The sequence below is a fragment of the Excalfactoria chinensis genome, chromosome 4 (genome assembly GCF_039878825.1).
Source record: "Excalfactoria chinensis isolate bCotChi1 chromosome 4, bCotChi1.hap2, whole genome shotgun sequence".
In the NCBI taxonomy this organism is placed as follows: domain Eukaryota; kingdom Metazoa; phylum Chordata; class Aves; order Galliformes; family Phasianidae; genus Excalfactoria; species Excalfactoria chinensis.
The window spans coordinates 16,336,327-16,359,225 of record NC_092828.1 but is presented as its reverse complement, the minus strand read 5'-3'; the positions used below and the strand labels follow the sequence as shown (position 1 = coordinate 16,359,225).

The window sequence follows — 22,899 nt, the reverse complement described above, 5'->3', positions numbered from 1 at the left end:
GAACGTCTTCAAGTTGTACCAGGAGAGGTTCATATTGAATATTATGATGAATTTGTTCTCAGAAATTGTGGTTGGGCATTGGAACAGGCTGCCCAGACAGGCAGTGAAGTCACCGTCCCTGGAGATGTTTAAGGAAATTGTAGATGTGGTACTTACGGACAAGGTTTCATTGGCAGTATTGGTGGTAGGTGGATGATTCAGTGAGATGATCTTAGAGGTCTTTTCCAACCATAACGATGCTATGATTTTATGATTCTAAGTACACATCAGATTTTAAGAGGAGGTCTGACTGAGCACAAGGTAACCTTCTGTGTAGACATTAGATAACACTATAAAAAGACAATGCTGAAATCAGCCTAATGACTGATGCACATCTGTGAGGCTCTGTAGACAAAAGCTGAAGAAGAGGTGATGCACGAAAAGCAATTCTGGAGGCAAGTGTATGGACTGAAGCATACATTTAAACCAACTTAACAGAAAGATGTTTCAGATAATCTTAAAGTCAAGGTTGTATTGGTGCTTTTTTGTTTGTTTGCTTTCTTGTTCTCACAGTTCAATCATTTTGAATACAATGATTTTTAGAACAGCTGGAAAAATTACACTGTGTGAGTAATTTGTAGATTTGGAAATATTACAATTTAATGAAAAATTCTGGATGTTTGCTAGTCTGAAGGGTTTTTAAGAAGACTGGAACTTCAGCGAGAGATCCAGGAGAGCTAGCTTCAGTTTGCTGCTCCATCACAGAATTCCTGTGTGAACTTCAGTTCCCTGTACTGTGCACCTTTTCCAGTTTTTAAAGTGTGTGTTTGTGTGTGTATGTAGAATTGAATGTAACTATCACTGGGACACGTGTTGCACCTTTGTGACTGAAGAGTTGTTTGAAATGTGATAAGGTTGAACATATATACACTGTACCCATACATACCCACTGATACTTTCTTTCGTGTGTGTGTGTGTGTGTATGAATATACCTAGATGTTTGTTCATGACTAAACAACATCCAATTAACTACATAATACTACTTACATTAACAGAGTTAATCACATTCTCATTAGCAGCTTATTATGATCATTAACTCATCGTTTGTCTGCCAAGCAAATGAATTAGCATTTTATGTGCATTAAGGATATGACCACCTATATATTTACAACCTGTATTTTGTATTACAGACTACTAGGACTTTTAAAAGAAGTTCGTTATTTCTCTTCTGCAAATTTTTGTGTTATAGCCAGTAAGTTAATTTGGGGCAATATTTAGTAAAATTCCATTGGCTGAATCCAAAGCTACAACCTTCTTGCAACAGCTTTCAGAGATGTCCAAGTAACAGATCTTTCTCTTTTATATGACAGAAACATACCTCTCGCTATTGTTCATTAGAAGAAATAGCAGCACTGATTTGCTAACTTCTTTACAACAGTTATTTAAAAATTAAATGTTAATGTTACTTTGCAAGTAAAACACTCTCCCATTACACTTCAAGTTTCATTTCTAGTACTGAAGATAATTTGAGACTAGAATGAGTCAAAAGTAAAAGACTTTAACTGTAGTTTAAGGAAAGATAAAGAATTATTTAAGAAAAGTTGGACAAAATGAAAGGCAAATTAAAAAATCCAGTTCTCCATTCTAATCCAATGGCACTGTACAAATCTGCATGTTTTTTTACTGAAGTCACTTAGTGTCAAAAAGGACACTTTTTCTGGTTTCCTCCTATGCATTTAGTGCACCAACCCTAAATGACTGCAGCACTACTTCTTTACTTGAAGCTTTACCTCTCCTATCCAAGCTGTTTCCTTGGAGAACAAAGAAGACAGGAGAACAGTGTTACTGCCAGCCAGGCTTTCTTTTCAAAACCATGGCAAAAAAAAACTAGGCCACATGAAGGAAAGAGAAAAAGAAGGATCATCATTTTTTTGTGGCACTCTCCCAAAGCCCCAGGAGAGTCACATGTGCCAGGCCTTCTTTGTCTGACTGAGAACTCAGGGTTGCTTTCCAGATATACCTGTTGCTTCTCCATTCTTCTCCAAGGTGACAGTGGAGGCAGGCAGACAAAGCATTTGACACCAGTTTCAAATCCACATTTGGCAGGACCACACATCTCGAATACATTTTTTCTTAAGTGTGAAATTGCATTAGATTTCAAATCACTTAACCAGTAAAATGCCAGCATGCAAGGATAGAAAGAGGAATTTGTTGTGACCTAAGGAGTTCGATTAGCAAAAGATTCAGCTCTTGTCTTCTATCAAAAACAGATAAGTACTGTTTTCCTAGAGCGAGGACTACTCTGGTCAGCATAATAAGTAAAGATTCTCCTTTCAGCATGGGGTGGGGAAGCATAATGCTTCCTTTCAGTTTCAAGATATTTTGCGTTAAACCCAGTGCAAATTAAGTTGATTGCCTAGAGACTATAGCTCCTGCTTATAGCTCACGAGAGAGACAAGACAGTGTAATGATCTGTGACTGCATACCGTACATGTAGACTACAGCCATCAGTCAACTACATAATCTTCAGCATCAAGATTCATTAAAGTCAATGGGAGTCGTTGTTAAAACCTTGTGTGCAATTTGGGAAACAAAGGGGTTAAAGCTATAGAATCGAGAAACTGGGTAAAGAAAAAAGTGAAAAAGAAACTGCTAGAGCTCAAGTGCATGCAGCCAGGATAGTGCTTGCGGCTATAGATTACTCTTAGATTTTCCTCACATAAACATTTTGAAAACAAAACAAATGACAATCTATCATGTCTTAGGAGATGACATTCTGTTCCATTTTTTTTGTTGTACTCATCAAAATTACGGTTTCCATTTGTTAAGAAATAGTGTTTTTCCAAAATTCTTGCATACTTATGAACATGTCAGTGCACCCTCTTTCTTCTCAAATAACTGGCTGTAATAAAGTGGGTCTTTGAGATCTGAAAGTGTTAAAAAGAGAGTTAAACCTTAATTATGGGCTGTAAGCTGCTGAAGGGAGAATACTAGAGTGCAGCAATGACATCTGGACTAGTACTAGTGCACGTAATGCATATCTGTCACTGACAGCTCACTGGGTTACATTTAATTCACAATCATCAGTCATGTCTTCTTTTCTATGCAAGGAAAAAAAAAAGAAAAAAAAAAAAAAGAAAAAAAAAAAAAGAAACTACAGCAGCCCCAGTGGCAGAGAGGTTGCTTTCAGAGGACAGATTCTTCCTCATCATGATGAGATTCAAGCAGATGACCTTACAGATGTAAATGAAATGGACAAATAAACGTCAACAAATATTACTTCCATATACTTACTAATACCACATCTAGTGAAGTCCTGTAACTCTTCTCTAGCCCATGCAGTCTTGGTTTCTGACTTGGGCTCTCATTTCTCCTGGTTTAGGAGGAATGTCTCTGTGCTCTCTCTATGTAACTTGGCACATAGATTGCATTTAACAAAGTAAAATGTGAGCAGCATCCATCTACTATGAGGAAATAACTGTGAAACCTAGGAACCAGGAACGAGGTTGCAGGATCAATCCAGAGGCTGACTCTGCCATTGCTTTGCCAGGTTGAATTTTTGTCTGTGGAACAGGCAGTACTGGAATAAACAGTGCTGAATAGAAATCAGCTTGGGTAAGAGCAGGAAATATTGGCCTCGTAAACACAGACACAAAAAACACTGTCTCTAAGCCTCACGTTATAGTCTCCTTTCTCCTTGAAATATGTAAGCAGCAGCCTGCAGGTGTCTAGAAATGTTTCTCTTAAAACATGAAACTGTTACTTCCATGGATCCGCAACAAGAAGGCATATGGACACAGCCAATTTTCACTTAACAACTCAGTCGAGGCAAACAAAACAGCAGAAGCTATGGTAAATGCAGACCTCTTTGATCCCAAACTAAATGACAATTTTAGCACTAACACTTGTCCAGATGCTTTTGTTACAGATCAGAAAACCTGTTTGGCAAGCTCTCACTCATTTGGCTATAAGTATTTCAGTTGCCTTCCCACTAGATGTAGTCTCACCACATAAGTCATGTTTCAAGACAGAGTGAACAGATGAGCTTGTCTTATTCAATCACTAATATTGATTCACACATTCACAGAGAAGAAAATGCAACTTTGAATTGTCTTGGCAGAGAAAACACCTTACACATGCACAATTAAAGATTAAGGAATTAGCAGGTGCCCTAATCGAAGCCCTTCAGGGTGGGTTCTACGATTTGACCACACTTCATTATGTTTGTCCTCTCCGTGCTATGGAGTGACCTCTGGCTAGGTGCACATTTTGCTATGGTTTATGGCAATTATGATTCTTGTTCATGGTAGATTGACTAGAATCTCTTTGGACTATCTAGTGTATAATCTTTATGTATTTCTACTATAGTAGCATATGCATTAGCACTGGCCTACTGGGTATCATTTTATCTCAGCTTTCATGTATACTTTCTAATTATTTTAATACTGTACTGTCATTGGAGCTTAACACTGAAAATAGAATTCACTTTTCACTTAGCCCACCACAAAATTACAACTTATGACAATGTAAGTTAAACTCTCAGTAGTAAGTAGGAAATAATAGTGCACTTCGTAGTACGACATATACTAAATTAATAAATTTAAAATGGTTTTAAAAGAATGAACAAATGTATTCTGCCTTGAAATACATTGGCTGCTCTGAAAGTAATGCCTCCTATTTTATGATGTTGGCCCACAGTATCAGAGGTGGATGTTGGTGGTATGGCAGCAGAGTCTGAGCCTTCCCAGAAATATTCCATTATGTTTTGTTGCCCTGTTACAGATAGCAACAGAGGAACCATCTGACAAAGTGGTGTCTGACATGGAAGTGCATGTGAAGCAAAGCTGTGTTACTGAATTCCACCATCTGGAAAAAATGGCACCCAGTGACATTCACTGATGCTTGCTGAACATTTATGGAGACCAAAGAGTGGATGTGAGCACAGTAAGGCAATGGGTGATGTGTTTCAGCAGTAGTGACTGTGACAGTGTGTTACTTCCACTGTTGCACATTTTATGAATGTGGCAAAGAGGCTCTTGTTTATGCTGGTAAAAATGCATAGTTTGTGGTGGTAACTGTTTTGAAAAAGTGTTTTGTAGCTGAGAATTTTCTCTATCAAACAGTGTTATTGTGTTCTTTGTATCTGTAGTAGTTTGCATCAAAGTAAATAGGAAGCAGTACTTTTGGGATGAGCTACAAATGTATTTGAAGAAACTCCAATCATAATGGCATGAGTTTAAAATTAACATTGTATCATATGATGAGTTCTACATAAGCTGTTTTTAATATTTATTATTTATGATATGGTAGTGCCCTAACTGAGCAACATTTTTATCTGTATTTAACATTTCTCCTACCCTGCCTAAGCACCAGTCTTTCTCAACTTGGACAATTTCCCTCCCCCAAACATCCTTAACACTGTGTTATTTCTGACTGTTCCACTACCCACCTATAGCAGGAAATAACCTTCTTTTGAAAAATCTTTTTTTTTTTCTTTTTTTTTTTTTCAATTTGATCTTTATCTTATCTCTCATAGTGTCGGAAGAAGAGACCGAGATCACTAGTTGTCACAAATCAGATTTCCTCCGTCTTTCCTCAGATAAATCAGTCTCAACAACCAATGTCCTTGGTGTTGGCACTAACCTTTCCCACCATTGCTTTCACCAGGTTTTTGGGAGAAAAATGTTCAACTAATCTCTTCCCTTTGTCCCCACTGCATTCAAGGCAGATCAACACTGCACCAAATGCCTTGACTCCTCAATCAGCAGTTCCAGAATTGGTTTTCTTGCGCAATGCATTCTTATTTGTTGCTGACATAAAATGGGAACTAATTTTCTACTCTCTACAGTCTTGTTCATTGAAATTGATAGGGGATTATATTTTACAGGGACCTTTTGAAAGCGTTCATCATCATATTACACTCTGAAGTAGCGGTTGCCTTCAAACCAGTCAGTTGACTCTGAGCTCTTGTTTGTCTCCTCCTTCACTCCTGTTTTCATACAGCACACATGTGGATGGCTTTTGTTAAGAAAGCAGTAAAATAATGTCACCAATGCACTGCTATTCAATTATTTTTATATTTAGAAATAGTTGTTGATTAGTCAGAGATAAATAATGGAGATCAAATACAACTACTTGATAAAGAACATCACCCACAATATGTTGTTGCTTTTTAGAGCCTGAATATTTTTGTATTCTGGATGTTCCCAGACAAATTAGTGGGGTGCATTTTATACTGAGATTTGTGACAGATCTGTTTTAGAATTCATAGGTGTGCCAGCATAATACAATTCATTTAGGAATATGACACATCTGTGTAATTTGTAGATGTTGACTGTCTAACCTTCAGACAACTTGATGGAAAAAAATAATTCATCCATAACAGAGACTTTTATTTTTCAATCCATAACATTCTATTTAATGTATTAGAAGTACATGAAAAGAATAGAAAAACAGGAAAAGTAAAATAATAGGAAGAGAAAGAAGTGCCTTATTTCAACAATTAATGTGGAGATCCATTATTCTGTATTTTCAAGTCTTTTATAGTGAAAGTTTTCTCCATCTTTCTATGGGTCTATCTTGGTTATCTTTGTGATAAAGTAAGAGAAAATCCATTGCAGTCATATGTATATATTACATTTATTTATTTATTTATTTATCAGCAACTCAGACAACTTGAACATGGCAATACTGAAGAATATGTTATAAATATTTCATCTCATGATTAGGACCATCTTCAAATATAATACTCTGTATTCACATGCCTTGACTATCATGGACATATACAGCAGTATAATTTACTTACATCCCAATCATGTTTATCAAAATTGAAGTTACAGGTACCCAGGGAAGGACAATAAAAATGGGAGATAATCTGCTCCTGTATTTTATGTCTCTTCTATTTGAAATGAATTAATTGCAAGAGAATTAGTTTTGATTACTCTAGATAATAAGAACTTTACCTTAATAAGGCAAGGTGCATACTGGGGTATTTTGCCACCACGAGCAGCAAAGAACCACAGTGCTATTATTGGCACCATGTGAACTAGTTCATAAATATCCCAGGGCTAGTAATTTTGCGTTTCAGGAAATGCAATTTATGGTCATATTACACTTTTCATCTTTGCACTAGGAGTATCTCCCAGGCATTCACTGCAGATTATGGTCCCTCCTGGATCAGGAATAGGTCATGATTCTGTGTTTTCCTCAGCGAACCTGTCCTTTTTTTCCCTTAAAATAAATAAATAAATAATCCCATATAGTACACTGTATACGATTTGCCTTCTCTAAACTCCATGAAAGCAAATGTTTTTGAAAGAGGTTGAGGTGACATAGCACTGCTTTGTGGAAGCTGCCCCTGTACTGATCTCCTGGCTTTATTTTTTCTCCACTAAACACACATATTAAACAAATATCAAGTCAGTAAATGCCTTTAGTAGTAGAGGTTATTATTCAGAAGTGAAACTGTTTCCTGCTCCTCTTCCAGCCTACTTTCCAACCCCAGGCTTCTCCTTGTGGGAGGGGACAGCACAGACAGAGCTTTTGCCAGTCATGTAGTTAACAGCAATTGCTCCTGATAAAAAGAATTACTTCATTACCGAAGGAGAGGAGAAAGTCTAACAAAATACATTGCATGAGCAATCTGGTAATTGGATCCCAATTGGATATGCAGCCGTAGTAGAGATTACAGATGGCACCTATGGTGTTATAACAGAAATCATACCTCTATTACCATATTCCAATAGATCCAGTCCTAACCAGAACCAAAACGTTGAGAGGCACTGTTGCATCTGTACTTACCGGAACTTTTCTGGGAAAGCTAATCCTCTTTGAGACTAACGCCAAATTGGCAAAATCCTCCATTCCTTCTGAACTCCAACTCTTTAGTTTAGGCACTCAGGGAATGTGAGAAAGCAACCTTTTTCTAAAACACAGCCAAAAAGGAGAAACCTCCTTTACCATCCAGTACATTCTAAGTCTCTTGGCTGCACGAGTGAGAAACATATTCTGTAGCGTGATAGCGCGCACGAACGTGGTGTGCTACTTTCTCTCTGTAATGAATTTTATGCCTGCCTGTTTCTGTTCCATTGTCTATTTTTAATTCAAATATGTAAAAGCTTTTCTTAATACAGACTCCCAGGTGTCAGTTGCTGCCTGGAGTCCCTTTTCTTTCCTCTATTGTTCTCTTAATTGTTACTTCAAAACAATTAGCTGGGCATTCATATGCAAATGAATGCAAATGTACAGGGGATTGGGTGTGAGAGAATACCACCACTCGTTAATTTCCACTTCAAGGTCTGCTGGTAGAAACAACAAAATTGCTTAACAATGTACTTTTCCTGGGCCGTAAAGGGTGAACTCGCTAGGATTCCAGCCATCCTGCTGGCTCGGCAATTGTTGAGATTCAGCCGGTTTTTGGTAAGATTCTTCTTTATTTACTTATCCAGTTCTAGTGTTAAATTTGCCACCCTGAATTACCCTTGCTCGTTTCTGCTCAAGGACACGTCTAATAATTTGGATACAATCCCGATTAAGATAAAAGTTAAATTATTAATATTACTGCTGTTAATGTGATCCATTAAGAGATAAAACCTCTTACTTGAAGGAATTCCTCATGTCTCAGACAAAACTTTTATAATTTATAAAAGAGTAAGCTTTATTGCATTTTGGACTTTGAAGAAAGATACACTGACTGATAGGCTGGGGCTGGGGATGAATCCTAGAGAGACTTTGCCTGTTGCTAAGATAAATCTGATCCCTTTTGGAGCAGTTGTATTTATTGCATAAATCTGCATTCCCTTTCAGGCTGTATAGTGAAACTCCTTATGAAAAATCGTAGGTTATTCATCATTCAGAGCTGCTTTACAAAATAAATACCTTAGCTGTTCAGATCCAATTAATATACAGAAACCAATTAAAAGACCAAATCCTGCAATCATTAGGCAGGAAAAATTCAGTACCACAGACCGTCCTGAGCAGGAAAACCCCCAGCACAGCAGGAGAACTCCATTACTCAGGTGTGACTTTTCAACCAGGAACGCACTTGGGGAAGAGTGTGCCTCTAGGAGGCGGGACTTCAGAAACCCATTTCTGAGGCAGTGAAAGGAGATTATTAACTTTTAACTCCATGGTTACTTTTCTTCCGTGTTACCTTAGTGTTATTCCATTTTCATCTCTGAAAAATCACTTATATAGCAATAAGGGACCACAATATTTATGCTTCAGGGTGAGTAGCATCTTTGTTAGTATGTAGTTTCACCAGGTATATTCCTCATAGAAAAGAAGTGTCCTTAAGATGGTAAAGTAGCATAAGAGCAGTGAGAGCTAGGTTGAATACTCACTCCGTTGCCTCCCGAGCAGAGATGAGTCTTAGGTGCGGACATTTAATTCTGCTTAGATGACTAAATGTCACTGCTATCAGTGGAAGTCAGATGTGTGCTTGCCTTTTTCTAGACCCTTATGGCCCCATGTACTGACTTTCTTGCTCCAAGACGGGGTAATAGCAGCGCTCTCATAGAACTGTTGTGCGAATAAGCACGTCTGAGACTGGGAGAAACTTGAACGAGGCAATGACAAAGACTATGTGAATACCTTAGGAAAAGAGGCACTGCCACAGTACAAATAAAGATCAGCAAAGCAGCTGTGAGTGATCTGGGAAAATAAGCCCTGAATGTAGCATAGGGCCATGTTTAAATTGCTGCTATTGATGCACACCAAAAAATGAGACGTTTTACAGCTATAGAGGTGGTAGTGAGAAAGGGGGAACTCCTCTGTGGTTTCCCCAGTACCTTGCATGGAAACTGATGCTGCCAGAGTTTTTGTGGGGGTCTGCCCCAAGGCATCACACTGTGTAGTGCTTCAAGGGGATAAGAATGACAAGTCTCCTTCCTTTACTCCTTGTCCTTCCTCTCTATGTCCTCTGTGGTCTATGTTCTATTTAAATAGGCTTTTTAGTTTTTTTTTCCTCCACAAGTATATCCATTTATGATGATTTAGCCCTAAGAAAATACTTAAGGATTTTGTCTAAAACTAATACACAAATGCCAGGAAGGACCTTTAACCATAATACTTCTATTTTTCCTTCCTTAAAACTTGGAGAAATTGAAATATCTGTCTTCATTACAAGCTAAGCACCTATGGAAACTTGGAAGATACTGGATATATCCCCTTATGAGAAGAGTAAATGTCTCATCCAGGCAGACTGTGCCCTCCCTACAGCCTATTCATACCTCACCAACCAATACATTTTATCTTCATATGTGGTTGAAATAGGGAAGATTTCTGGGACTTAAACAGGCAAATAAAACACATCCATCTTCCAATGAGCACATAGGAAGTTATTATGAGCCGGTGGGCTAATAGTGAAACACACTGAAATACAAGAAAAGGAAAATTTGAACGAATAAATTGCTTAAGTGTGCTTTATCCTGAAGTTTTCTACTGAAATTTTGTTCCTAACTAGCTGTCTGACATCTTTACCTTTTGCTTTGTAAGGCTGACAGATGAAACTTTAAGGTCCAAGGAATATTTTTAGTAGTAACAACACATAGATGCTGGCGGGGTGTCTAACAATGGCATGTTTGTTTTGGTAACAAGATTCAAAGAATGCATTATTTATAGTGCTCTGATATGTGCATGTGGCAGAATATGCTCTGGCTCTATGCAGCAATATAAGAACAGAAGTGATTTCTTGTAGCCTGTCTGTGCAATGCTCCCAGATGCCAGCTGCTTCTGAGGCCACGATTTCTTGTGCAGTTGGTAACAGGAAAGTCAGTGAAAGACATACCTCTCTGGGCTGCTCATTCCCACTTCATGCCCTCTCCTTGTTCCACTGTCAGCACGTATGCTTGTGCTAGGTCTTGAACCAGACTGAAGAGTTAGTTAAGGTTAAAACTCACCCGTAAGAAACCCAAATAATCGAAATAAGCCAAAACCCAAGTTTAACTGCTTATGTACGTTCTTATGCTTATGCTGCTCTTGTAGATCAGGGTTTTTGCTAGTAGCCAGCAATGCATTCCCGGTCAGGAGGAGGCTCTTTCTGCTCCTAAATTTTGCTGCTTTGATAGGGCCTAGAACAGAGTTTCTTTTTGTTCTCCACTCTTTACAGCAACCTATTCTCAGTTGCTTACAGGCAGATGGCCACTTTAGCCCCTTCCAATTGCCTGTGACATCAATGTTAAGCGTAAAGATGCTAGGCATAAATCTGGTCTCTCAGAGGCAGGTAGTTCTGATGAGTCTTCTGACGAATAAAAATGAATGGTAATAATTTAAAAAAGGAAGCGTTTCTTTGTATCAAAGCCTTGGATATAACATACTATATATCTAACATAGTTTTATGCAGTATAGATAAATAGAAAAAAAAAAATAGTGTAATCCCATTGCCAACATCAAGGCACACAGATTTCAGAAAGGGAAAGTGTGATTATGATATTATTCAAGATATTAAGCTTTTCACATCTCTGCAAAATGCATGTGTGTGTATATTTAAATATAAATATATATTAATGAGTTCTTTGGCCAGTACGTTTGTAAAGTTCAGATTTCTTGTCTTCAGCGTTTTCCAGTATCCTTTCTTCTTTTCTGACTCTCCACATTAAGAATAACTTAATTTTTTTTAGCAGACAAAATCCTCTACTAGCCCTCCTCCTTGACAATCTTTGTACATTTTTCCTTATCTCTTCTTTTGCGTCTGTTGTCTGATTGTACCCCTTTCACAGGCTTCTACTCAAGGTTAGTGAAATTAAACATTAGCTGGCTTAATATGTAGCTAGTAACGGTAGCATATCTACATAGATAAGCTTCCAGATTTTGGTTCTCTCAAATTTCTTCTTTTCCATTTTCACTGTTTTAAGACAGCGTTGTTTGAGGACCTCATGACCCATCTCCTTGAACACTGCTTATAAACAGTTTCCCTATAAAAGACCCTGTGATAATTTCTTTCCTGACAGATTGCAGCCAAGGTAGTTTTAATACATTACTTGCTGGAGGAAAGTGATGTACTTGTTTGAGAATATTTCTTGTTCTTTAACATCTAATATCACGTATATTGTAGACCCCATGTTCATCTCATGTTCTACAAGATCTCTATATTCTAAAACACATTCTAAGCATCAGAATGACAGAGTAAATTTTGGGCAGTAGTGTTGGCCTGTTATGAAGGCAGGGAGAAAAATGGTAGTCCTGCCATGAATTCTTTTGAAGATAGCAAAAATGGGAGTTGCTAGGGCATTTTGAGCAGAAACAATGCAGATAGAGGAGTGAATGAGGAGCCTGGTCAGAAACCTTATAGGTTTGTGTAGGAAAGCCATTTAGATGTCTGTGTTAATCTGCTGATATGTGTGACAGGGAATATCAGACCTCAGTTGCTTCCCTTTCACGTAGCAGTCTGATGGGTGAGAGAGGAGTTCTGCAGAACTTAATTTTCTGGGCTGGCTCTTACAAAGCAATGTTATAAGCTTCTAGGCTGGTCTAGCATATAATGCTTCCACACAAACAAGGCCTCAGTAGTTGGCCGGACTTGTACCTCATGCTTTGTTTGCTAGTCCTCTTTTACTGGATTTCCCCAAGCAGAGATACAGTATATTGAAAAGCCCAATTAGGAGCTGCTGCTATGATCCAGGGCTTCTGAACTCTGGCAGTCAGAGAAAAGCCATAGACATGACACCTGAGTGCCTGGGATCAACACAGGCCTTTTCAAAACAACAAACTTCTGTTACAATTAGATCAGCTTGTTTAAACCCTGCTGAAGCAGGTTCAGCTCAGAGCAGCACTTGGGACAAAGTCCCCTTGTCTGAAACAGTTTTTACACTTGTGCACAGTCAATAAGATCTGCAGACATCATTAGGACATTAGACACCTCTGATGAGATGTGACTGCGCACATTGTGCACAGCAGACATTCATGACTGCCTCTTTCACAATGACTTGTTCTGAGTGACCAGCCGTAGTGCCAGCAGCCTGCTGCCAGCCTCATGCAGCAGGGCAGTCACACACACACCTCTGCCTGCCATAACCCCCATCTCATGGCTCGTAGCCCAACAAAAGTGTGGCTAGGGACCACTAGAACTGTCACTTCATGCGACATTGGTCTCTACTACTGACTAATGATCTTTTCTGTACTGAAGCCTGTGTTCTGCTTTGACATACTCTGTAATTATTCTCTGTAAACCTGTCTTATCCTTAGCCATTTAGCTGCTGCAAATGAACGTTATCTAAAGTTTATCAACAGTTTTTGGATACTTTTTTCCTTTCAGTGTGCCATAGGGTCTACTAGCAAGTCCAGGTGCTGCTAAAAGATAGTATGAGAGCAGCAGGCCGGGGGCTTTTACCATTCTGGGCTTTAGCAGTTGAAGCTGCCACCTTCTCCCCATGGACAGAGCCAGAGTAGCCTCAGGTGATGTTTTCTTCTCATCCAAATGGCTTCCCATGGGTAATTCATGCAAAACCAGAATCCAGCTGCTGGACTATTTCCCCATTTCAGGTAACTATTTTCAATATTACTTAACAGGCTGTTGTCAATCAATTCTAATTTAGTACTTTTTTCATTACTTTTCTCCTCATCTAGGTCTAATTTTCACAATCCATCTCCTTTCTTTCCGGTTGCTCTATAATGTACCTCATTAGCTTTAATATTCTTCAATATCTTACCTATTTGGGGGCCTTTTTCAATCATGGCTTCTTTTTCATCCCCATTCATGCTAGAATCCATTTTATGCACTGTTTCTTACTGCCAACCAACACCTTGGACCCTAATTGCTAACCTTTTTACAATGACATCTGATGTATTTTCTGTTTGATGCATATTGTTTCTGAAGAACAAACTGTTTCTGCAGCATGCGAGCCCTCTTAGAAATTAGCTACTCTTTATGCTGCCCTGTGACACAATATACCCAACCAAGGCTTCAAAGCAAGAGAGAGAAGTCTGGGCAAAGATAAAGCAGGGCCTTTGTTAAAAAGAGTGTTTCTGCATCCATCTTATTCCAGGCAAAACTCTGATAATCCACAGTACTATAGCTTTCATGTGCTGGGGCACCATGCCAGTGTTACAACTGCTGCAGAAGGTAAGAACAAAGAGGGCAGATAAGGAGTTGTGCTGAGAGGGGGGCGGGGGGAAGGGAGGAGTGGGGAGAAAAAAAAATCTGCGTTCCTGGAATGATTGTGACACCATCATAATAATTCGGAAATAATTATATTTGTTATCAGTCAACATAATTTCCTGCAGTTCTACACACAGCGTCGTTTTCCTTTTCCAGCAGTCAGGCTGAACAAACGGTTCTGTTCTTGTTATTATTTTAGTACGAAGCAGAGTAATGTTGGTTGAACTAATAGTATAAACACAAGGATATCACTTAGAAGTGCCTGAAGTTTGGCACTTAGCCTATTGTTTCCCAACGTGATGCAACCATATTTGTTCATTATCGCTTGTTCTCTCATATTTTGCTGTAAAATGTCACAGTGCTGTTGTGTTGTAAGGACAAACACTGCAATATGGTTAAAGACTAACTCTGTTTAAGTTATTATCCAGAGCCCATTACTGTAGTATTGGGCTGCATAAGAGAGACTATTTGGTAGATGAAAAAAAATAATACAAAACCAGTATCATGCTGTTTATTCAAATGCCATAGTCTAGAGCTCTGTGTATGACACATTTAAAATGACTGATGGATTTTAGCTCACTGTTTAGGAGAGAGGATGCAGTCCCCCCTGCTGGGGCATGCAGGGTGGCTTCCTTCCTCCAGACAGATCCCTGACTCCCCAGAGGGACAGGCACATCCCTGGGGAGGCAGGTCATGTCACCTAACGTTTTCCTTAGAGACTCTCAGAGAAGGAGGGCAGCTTTAGCCGGGGCCATTCAATTCCCAGGAGTTTTGCCATCAGGGATGGAGCCTGCTCCCTACCTCTGGACAGCAAATGTAAGACTTCTGAGGTGCTGCCAATTCTCTCGAGCATTATTCTCAATTGCTAGGTGTCTTGTAAATATGCTCATAGAGGCTCACACAAACCAAGAGAAACTTCCTACCATTTATTCTCCTACTGAAGTCTGTAGTTAGCATACTGAACTCAAAGGAAGTCCTGCTGAACAGAAATAACCAGCTCATTAACATAACTGGGTTAGCATTTGGTCCTTTATGCTTACTGTAGTTGCCTTACAGTCTGCTTTTGTTGTTGCTCAGATATTTCCCATTGTCATATAAAATGATTAATGTATAAACATAAGAGAAACAAAGAGCCCAAAGTATTGCTGGTGAGTTTATTGGAAACTAAGTACAAGAAAACTAGGGCTGAAGAAAGCACATAAGAACGGTCTTATTTATTTATTTATTTAAATATAAATAACCATAAATAAATAGTCATAAAAGGGAAGGAAACTGGTTTCTTCTCTTTTGTTTCTTCCCTCCGTAATACAGGTCAGTTAATATATTTATTCATGTATATCTCCAGTCTGGTTTTCCATATGCAGTAAAGAGAAGCATGCAGCCTTTTTCTGAAATGTCATGAAAGATTACAGTGTAGGAGGTTTCAAGAAGCATGATACAAGGATCTTGGCTGGATATAGACTCATATAACATTTTTATTAGAGATGTGGGAGTGGGAAGGTATCATGCTGATTGAATTCACAGGTGTTATTAAGTTAGGAGACACGATGCGTGCTAGTACAGACAATTATGTAATGGAGAGGTTAACAAGTAGCAAAATAAGGCTGAACTTAGGCAAAGGTTATGTGGGATAAGCCTTACTAAAAACCCTTGTTAAGGTCAAATATGGTTTTAAATGTTTCTAAGGCACAATGTTTAAATTTGTTGTTTTGGACACTTGAGATCTTAAGGAAATCATTCAACTCAACTGCTGACTTCTATCACTGCAGGTTCTTTTTGAAGTTTGTGCTGTGAAGACTTGGTGTAGAGTGTAAGAGTTTCTGTGCCAGCCAGCTTCCTTCCCTTTAGTCTCATTTCAAAGTCGCATTGATGAGAACAAACAAAATTTCTCAAGCAAGAACAATTGAAAACAAGCTAATGAGAAAGAGTTTTCTGTTAGTCAAATTGGCTGCTTCCTTACAGGGATGTAGCTGCTTCCATGAAATAGACTCTTTGGAATCCACTACTCGATATTATTTCTTTGATAATTGTCTTTACACAAACACAGATCCACACACAGAAAGTGCAAGAAACATCCAAGTGTGTCTGTCTATGAATGGCTTTGGATGAATTCTAAAAGTGTATGCTGTCTGATTGGAGAAACGTATTTCTTACAATTTATGCTCTAATTACAGGCTTTTAATATTTTATAGAGCAATGGACATTCCACTTACAGGCTGATTTACAGGTAGGCTCAGAACCCTGTAGCTCCTATTGAACACAGTAGGATCAGGAGATCTTCACAAATCAGAGACCTTCCTCCTCTGATTTGTAAATTGGTGAGCAGCAAGTGAGAATCAATGTCTGCAAGCTTAGGCAGAGAGGAAGAAATTCTATGCAGTGTGCAACTAATCAGTGGTGGAATCACTGCCATGGAAATTGCTGAAGTAAGCCCTTTGGGAGGATTAAAAAGGGATTAGGTGTCAGGAACAACATTTAAGTTTTGCAGCCTTACTACTAAAGAGTTACAAGGGTAATGAGGCCTCTTGCTTCAGAGCTTAAGCTGGTGATCTGTGGGGGTCAGGAGAAGATTGTCATCTCTATTATAAAACAGTCAACAGTTGAGATAAGCCATCATTGTTTTCATATTAATGTGTTTGTGTCCACAGGAATGAGAACACTAGAGAAAAGGAAAACAGCATTCCCCCTTGTGTGACAAAACCTCTGTTCTCATGAATGCAAATTTGTTCTCCTTTCTGTAATGCTTTTGGAGTATGACTTTCCTGGGAGGACAACGAGGCAGTTACGTACAGAGGGAGAAGTGTTATAGTGAAAATGAATTTATTTCTGATCAATACAGCTCCAAATAAAACTGTTCATAACTGAGAAGCAAAATGATTAAGATTTACACGGGCTAAGGCATGACAATCAGTGCATGCCTGTAGTCATCTTATGTCTTTCCCTACAACACCTTCCTCAGTGGTAACCTACATTGTTTGTCCATTATGTACCAATGGTTAATGGCTTCTACCAATGTGCATCACTCAGCTGCTCACAGTAGCTGTCCTGCACACTCATTCAAACTTTTCTCTTGCACACAGACATAGGCACACATGCACTAACTTATTTTCTGTGCACTCAGGATGGATTGGCAATGCATTTGCTTTTCCACTGCATCTGGAGGAAGATCTCAAGGCTCATGCTGAGCTGATAGGTGGAGGGCAGCAGTTCTTACCAAGCTGAATGACTGTTCCTCAAGATCATGAATAGACCTTCAGGCTTCGGGAAGATCCTTTCCACACTTGAAGAAAAGGGGTTTTGATAAATGGGCTTTCTCAGCACTGGGAAAAGACAAGATGCAGCTTAAAAATGCTGTGTCTTACACAAGCAAAAGGGTCTCAGCTGGAAAAATCACAGACAGGCCTCCTTTCAGAAGTACTGAAGCTTTTCTTGATGGTTGCTGTGCTTGATACGTTGCCCTTCTCCTGCCAGACATACACAGAAGCACAGGACCAAGGGAGGCAGCAACATAGACTTGACTTGACCTCCATGCAATAAGGAGGCTCTCAGACTGTCAGCTAAGACCTAATCAGGCTTTCTGTTTTTATTTACACCTGTTATAACTAATGTACTCTGTGTTACCCAGTGAGCTGTTTACCTTGTTTCTGAAACCAATTGTAGATATCAGATGGAGAAAGGAGCAAGTAACTACCAAGATACAAGCTGGGAGAGGTGGAATAATCACTTAAATGAAGACAGCAGGGCTCCACAGAGAAGTCAGGTAGATCTACATTGCTTTAAAACAGTAATTTAGAAAGAAATTCCCCTTTTAGCTCTGAATTCTTTGAAAGGATATGATACAGTACATCTGTAGTTTTGAGATAGATGCAGGAAAATTTAAAACTTGCTAAGAGGTTACTGAAGGTTTACAGGAGGAGCACTAATGGCTAAGCCTCTAGAAACCTTAAAGGGATGGGATGCTACTGTGATTGGATTTTAGGGAAAAGGAAGAATTGCTAAGGCAACTAAGTACATGCTCTTAAATAAGATTCAAGAAGTGTCCTCACTAAAGGCTTGTCTTTGATTGGTGGGCACTGTATCCTAACAATCGTTCCCTTTCAGTTCTTCGTAATTTAAGATTATTTTTATAATGCACCTTGCTATAGCATGCAAATGATGTAGTCTTGTGTGCAATTGAATTATACAACAAAGAAAGGACCATCTGAACCAAAATTAATACACAGTATTAAATCACGTACTTAATCATTCATTTTAGTTTGATTTACTGAAGCTATTGTGTTCTTGTTCTGTATTACAGAAAAAATTTAACAAGACACAACATGTTTCTGAATACCACGATATGTAGTCTCAATTTAGGATACATTATAGATCATCCTGATGCTTAAAAGCCTGATACACCATTAGACTTGCATGTTAAAAAATCCTCTTCTCCTCTCAAACAAACCCAAATGTTCTGCCCTGTCAGGCATGTCTAACGTGGTATATCACTTTACCATGCAAAAAAACCAAACAAACAACCTATTAAGAGGACAAGGGGAATTATATCAGCAAGCTACAATTATTTTTTCTTTTTGTTTATTTTGCTTTTTATTTTATTATTATTATTTTTTTTTAAATCCTAAAATACTTTATACTAAAAGACTATTTTCAGCAACAGTCTGTGAAGGGGGCTGATTCATTTTGTGCATGCTCCTGCTCTGCCTTCATTTGGAGATAAATTATCACATTATAGTCTTTGCTCTCCCACTTGCAAATTAAGTTGTCATTCAGCAACTCCTAAAGAGGCAAGCCGCAACAATCCATAAGATCAAATAATGCAGCTATTCTTTGTTGAAAAAATGTAGTTTTATATACATATGGTTTTGTCTTTTTTTTTTTTTTTTTTTTTTTTCCTTCTTCTTATTCTCTGTAGTACATATTGGCAGAATGATTGTAACTTCCTTCTTTTCTTACAAGCTGGGCACCATTAAAATCCTATTAATAGTAAATACAATATTTTATACAGAAAAAAATGTCAAAAATCTGTTTTCTAAGTGTTTTTTTCTTTCTTTTAAAGTTTGTGTTTTTTTCTGCACAAAAGTTTTCCATCAAGCAGGCTTGAAGAAACAAGGTCTTTCCCCCTGCTCTGATGATTTTTCTCTTCTCATGCTACATTTATCATACATATGCTACAAACTAGCAGAAAGCAGCAGATACAAGTGCAGCAGCATCACAGTCCCATATTTCATCTGAACTGGGTAAGATTTTGCAGCCAAGGTAGTCATAATGGCCTATGTTTTCTTTCTGGTGTCAGAACTGGATCCAGGCTGTGGTCTTGCTTCCTCACTGCTGGCTTGCAGCACTAACTTCCAATAAAACGAGAGCAAAACACAGGTAGAAGTGACCCAGTGTTTCAACTCTCAGCAAGAGAGTGTATTTTAGGAATGGTTCAAACTGTTCAGAATTTCCTGAGTATGGACGGTGGCGTCTCACAGTTTTTGTTGAAATCCCATCCAGTCTTGTATCTGCAGCGGCAGGGAAAAATGTGCCTGGGTTTGTTAGTCTACTGTTATCCTGCCCATCAGTTTTTAGGACTGCACTAAGTCTACTCCAGTTGAAAGAACTGAGTCAGAATTGCCTGATCAATTCCCTCTGGAACAGTGCTGTTTTATTCCATGAAGAAACCAGACAGGACCTGAATTTTTACTTCCTGATTCTTATTTGTGTTTGTTTGCTATTCTGGCTTTCCTACAGCCTATTGACTTACCACTGTACATATATCACATATACACAGCTCTCCAGAAGCACTGGGCAGGGCAGACCATGCTATAGCCTGTGAACTGCTCCATATACATCCTGCTGTGGACTGCTTGGCTTGTGGCAAATTCACAGAGGAGCCCAAAACTCTTACACTTTTCCTCAGAGTTTTGTAGAAGCTGAAAGTTCTTATCCACAGTTTCAAAATATGTTTTGTAGTTAGTGGTTGTTGTGGAATGCAGGCTAAAATCATAACTGTTCATTGAACAAGTCCTGGTGTCCAGGAAAGTCAGACTTTGGAGAGATGAAAATAACTCTTTTCAGAAATCTAGGTTTAGTCTGTAAGAATATTTAGATTCTGAAATTATAGAATATAGTATTTTATATGTCATCATTAGTAAGCTTCTTAGCAAGGGCTCTTTTACAAGATGAGTACTGATCACAATTTACCCGACTGCAGTAGCGTGGCTATCCACAGGCCTCAACATCTTCATATGGTTGATGGTATACTTCATCTCTATTTAACAGATGGAAAACCGAGACGAGAGAAAGAAGCAGACTGATAACAGGGCTGATAAGGGACCCAACTTCTCAGACACCCATTTGAGTGTTATGTGTATTCTCTGACTTCAAAAAATCATCCAGTCTAAAATGTTATTCATAAGGCCTATCAAACTATGTAGTTCTGCAGAAAACAGTAGTCTTTTTTTTTTTTCTTTAATTTAGCAATACACAAAATAAAGTAACTGTGTGTGTCTCCTAATGGATTGCTCAGAAACAGCACTGAGTAAGTTCTGAAAACAAGAAGTCTGCAGTGTAGTATGACAGAGAAATTGTTCAGCAAGGTCTTGACTCTGACCTTATATTACCTGTATCAAAATAGTGCAAAAAAGGAGACAGAAGAAACCTGCCAAGTTTCCTCTAAAATTATCACTGGCACCAGCACCACTGAGCGTAGATCATAGTATGTTTCTATGAATAGAACTCAGAGGAGTTGTGGAAGATTTGCACGTCCTGTAGTTTTGTTGCTGGAGCTGACGGCTGGCACTGACTGTGACTGGTGGCCAAGGAGAGAGCAGGACGATATCTGAGCTGTCTAAGGGAAATCTGTAAGCAGGTTGCAAGGTACTTCAATCCTTGGAAAGTGCCTATCTTTCAAAAGCTTTTTGTTATATCAAAATAAATGTCAGTAAATACAAGCATGGCAACATTCTCCTGTTTATCAAGTGAAACCTCTAAAGAATCTCCTGTGCCTCTGCTTGCCAGTTGTACAAATCATCAGCCTGCTCTCCAACGTGCATACCAGTCTTAGTGGGTATTACTTGTACAAGGGAGTATCTGAAGGGTCAGGACCTGTGAGTTATTATTTTTATTGCAATGCCTCGGGACACGAAATAGGAATTAGAATACAAGGTGTTGAACAAGACATTAAGCATGTAGCAAGGAAGTTCAGCAATCTGCAGTTTGCAGTAGGTAGCAGTGAGTGTATATCAGAGAAGCAGGGAGGAGGGCCATGAAAGATGTGTGTAAAAGTGGTCAGAAGGGAAAATATGAGCACTGTTTGATGAAGAAGAGCTTGTTAAAAAGCACTGTCATATGGACAAAGCTGCTGTGCAAGGCAAAAGATAAAGGTTCTGATAATGAGTCTAAACTATAGGTGTGGAGGCTGGGTTTCCCTATGCAGTGCAGTGACATTACAGATGTCTACAAATTGTCTTACATCTAAGTTGTTCATAATGCGATCACAAACAGCGAGTGTATTGTTTCAACATGGTTAATGTTTATGAGATTCATTTCACTTTATAGGTGCACACAGATTGCCTGGAGAAGTACCAGGCTTTTCTTTTCTTTTTCTTTTCCTTTTCTTTTCCTTTTCTTTTTCTTTTTCTTTTTCTTTTTCTTTTTCTTTTTCTTTTTCTTTTTCTTTTTCTTTTTCTTTTTCTTTTTCTTTTTCTTTTTCTTTTTCTTTTTCTTTTTCTTTTTCTTTTTTCTTTTTTCGTTTTCTCTTCTTTTTTCTTTTCTTTTTCTTTTCTCTTCCTTTCTTTTCTTTTCCTTTTCTTTTCCTTTTCTTTTCTTTAAGATAGTGATGAAGAAGGATGGAAGTCTACATACACACTCCCAGTGTAAAATCACAGAGGGGAAACAAATAAATCCAACAAGTCTGCAACTGCTTGAGTCTGAGGTTTCTGTAAATTACTTCATGCCCTCCTCATTCCTGTGAGATTATCTGAGACAGAAAGCAAGGCTATGTCAGGTCAAGAAAGGAAGGAAATTAAGACTGGGATCCATGAGAAATCAAGACTGCAGTGCTGTAGATTCTCAGCATGAACATGCAAAGAGACTGTTTGCAAAGGCTTTCCTCTGTCCACCACCAGAACTGGCAACAAAGTCCAGCTGGTCCCTGTACTGCTTTTGGCTCCATGACCCATGCGTGCACTCTGGGAAGAGGGGGCTCATGTGGTGTAAATGGATTCAATTCTGCTTCAAGTTGCATTAAACTATACTCAGCATTTGCAGCATGCTGCTTCTTGATTTTCCAGTGGAAAATACCATTTAGACCTGCTTTAGAAAGAGCTCTTTCTACGTTATCTACTGTGCTTTCTACTTCCCTACAGCAAAAGAAGTTCCAGAAGGTGTAAGAGGAAAATGATGTGCATAGAAAGGAGACAGCTACCTCAAAATATTGATTCCTTGGCTTTGTTTCCTCCCCAGTTCATTTGGTAAAGTAAAAAAGAAATGAATTAAGTATAAAGATATCAGACAATAAATTCCCTATGCATTTTACAGTAGAAAAAAAAATAAGGAATGCAATTAAGACAGACTTGTGGACAGAATAATAATTTCTTTTTCTAATTTTTGTTGTTGTTGTTGTTTTTATCATATTTCTGCAAACTGTCCATCTTAAAAGTAATTACAAAAATAGACAGGCAGCCATTCATAAGCAGACTGGGGATGCATAGCTTAGCACTACTGTATGTTTTTAGTTTGTAGAAGAAAACAGCTTCTGAACAGACACTTCACATAAGTGTCCAGCTCCCTCCATCTCCCGCAGCTGTGGTACAATGTGTGATGTTAGGTATTCTGTATAT

At 38.5% G+C, this 22,899-nt stretch overlaps 1 long non-coding RNA gene across 1 annotated transcript; it reads left to right on the top strand.

Annotated features, from left to right (window-relative positions):
• The first annotated feature begins 8,270 nt into the window (after positions 1-8,270).
• LOC140252178 (uncharacterized) lies at positions 8,271-14,033 on the top strand. Its single transcript, XR_011903558.1, has 3 exons — positions 8,271-8,397; positions 13,232-13,458; positions 13,962-14,033. It is a non-coding gene; the product is annotated as an uncharacterized lncRNA (long non-coding RNA).
• The last annotated feature ends 8,866 nt before the right edge of the window (positions 14,034-22,899 follow it).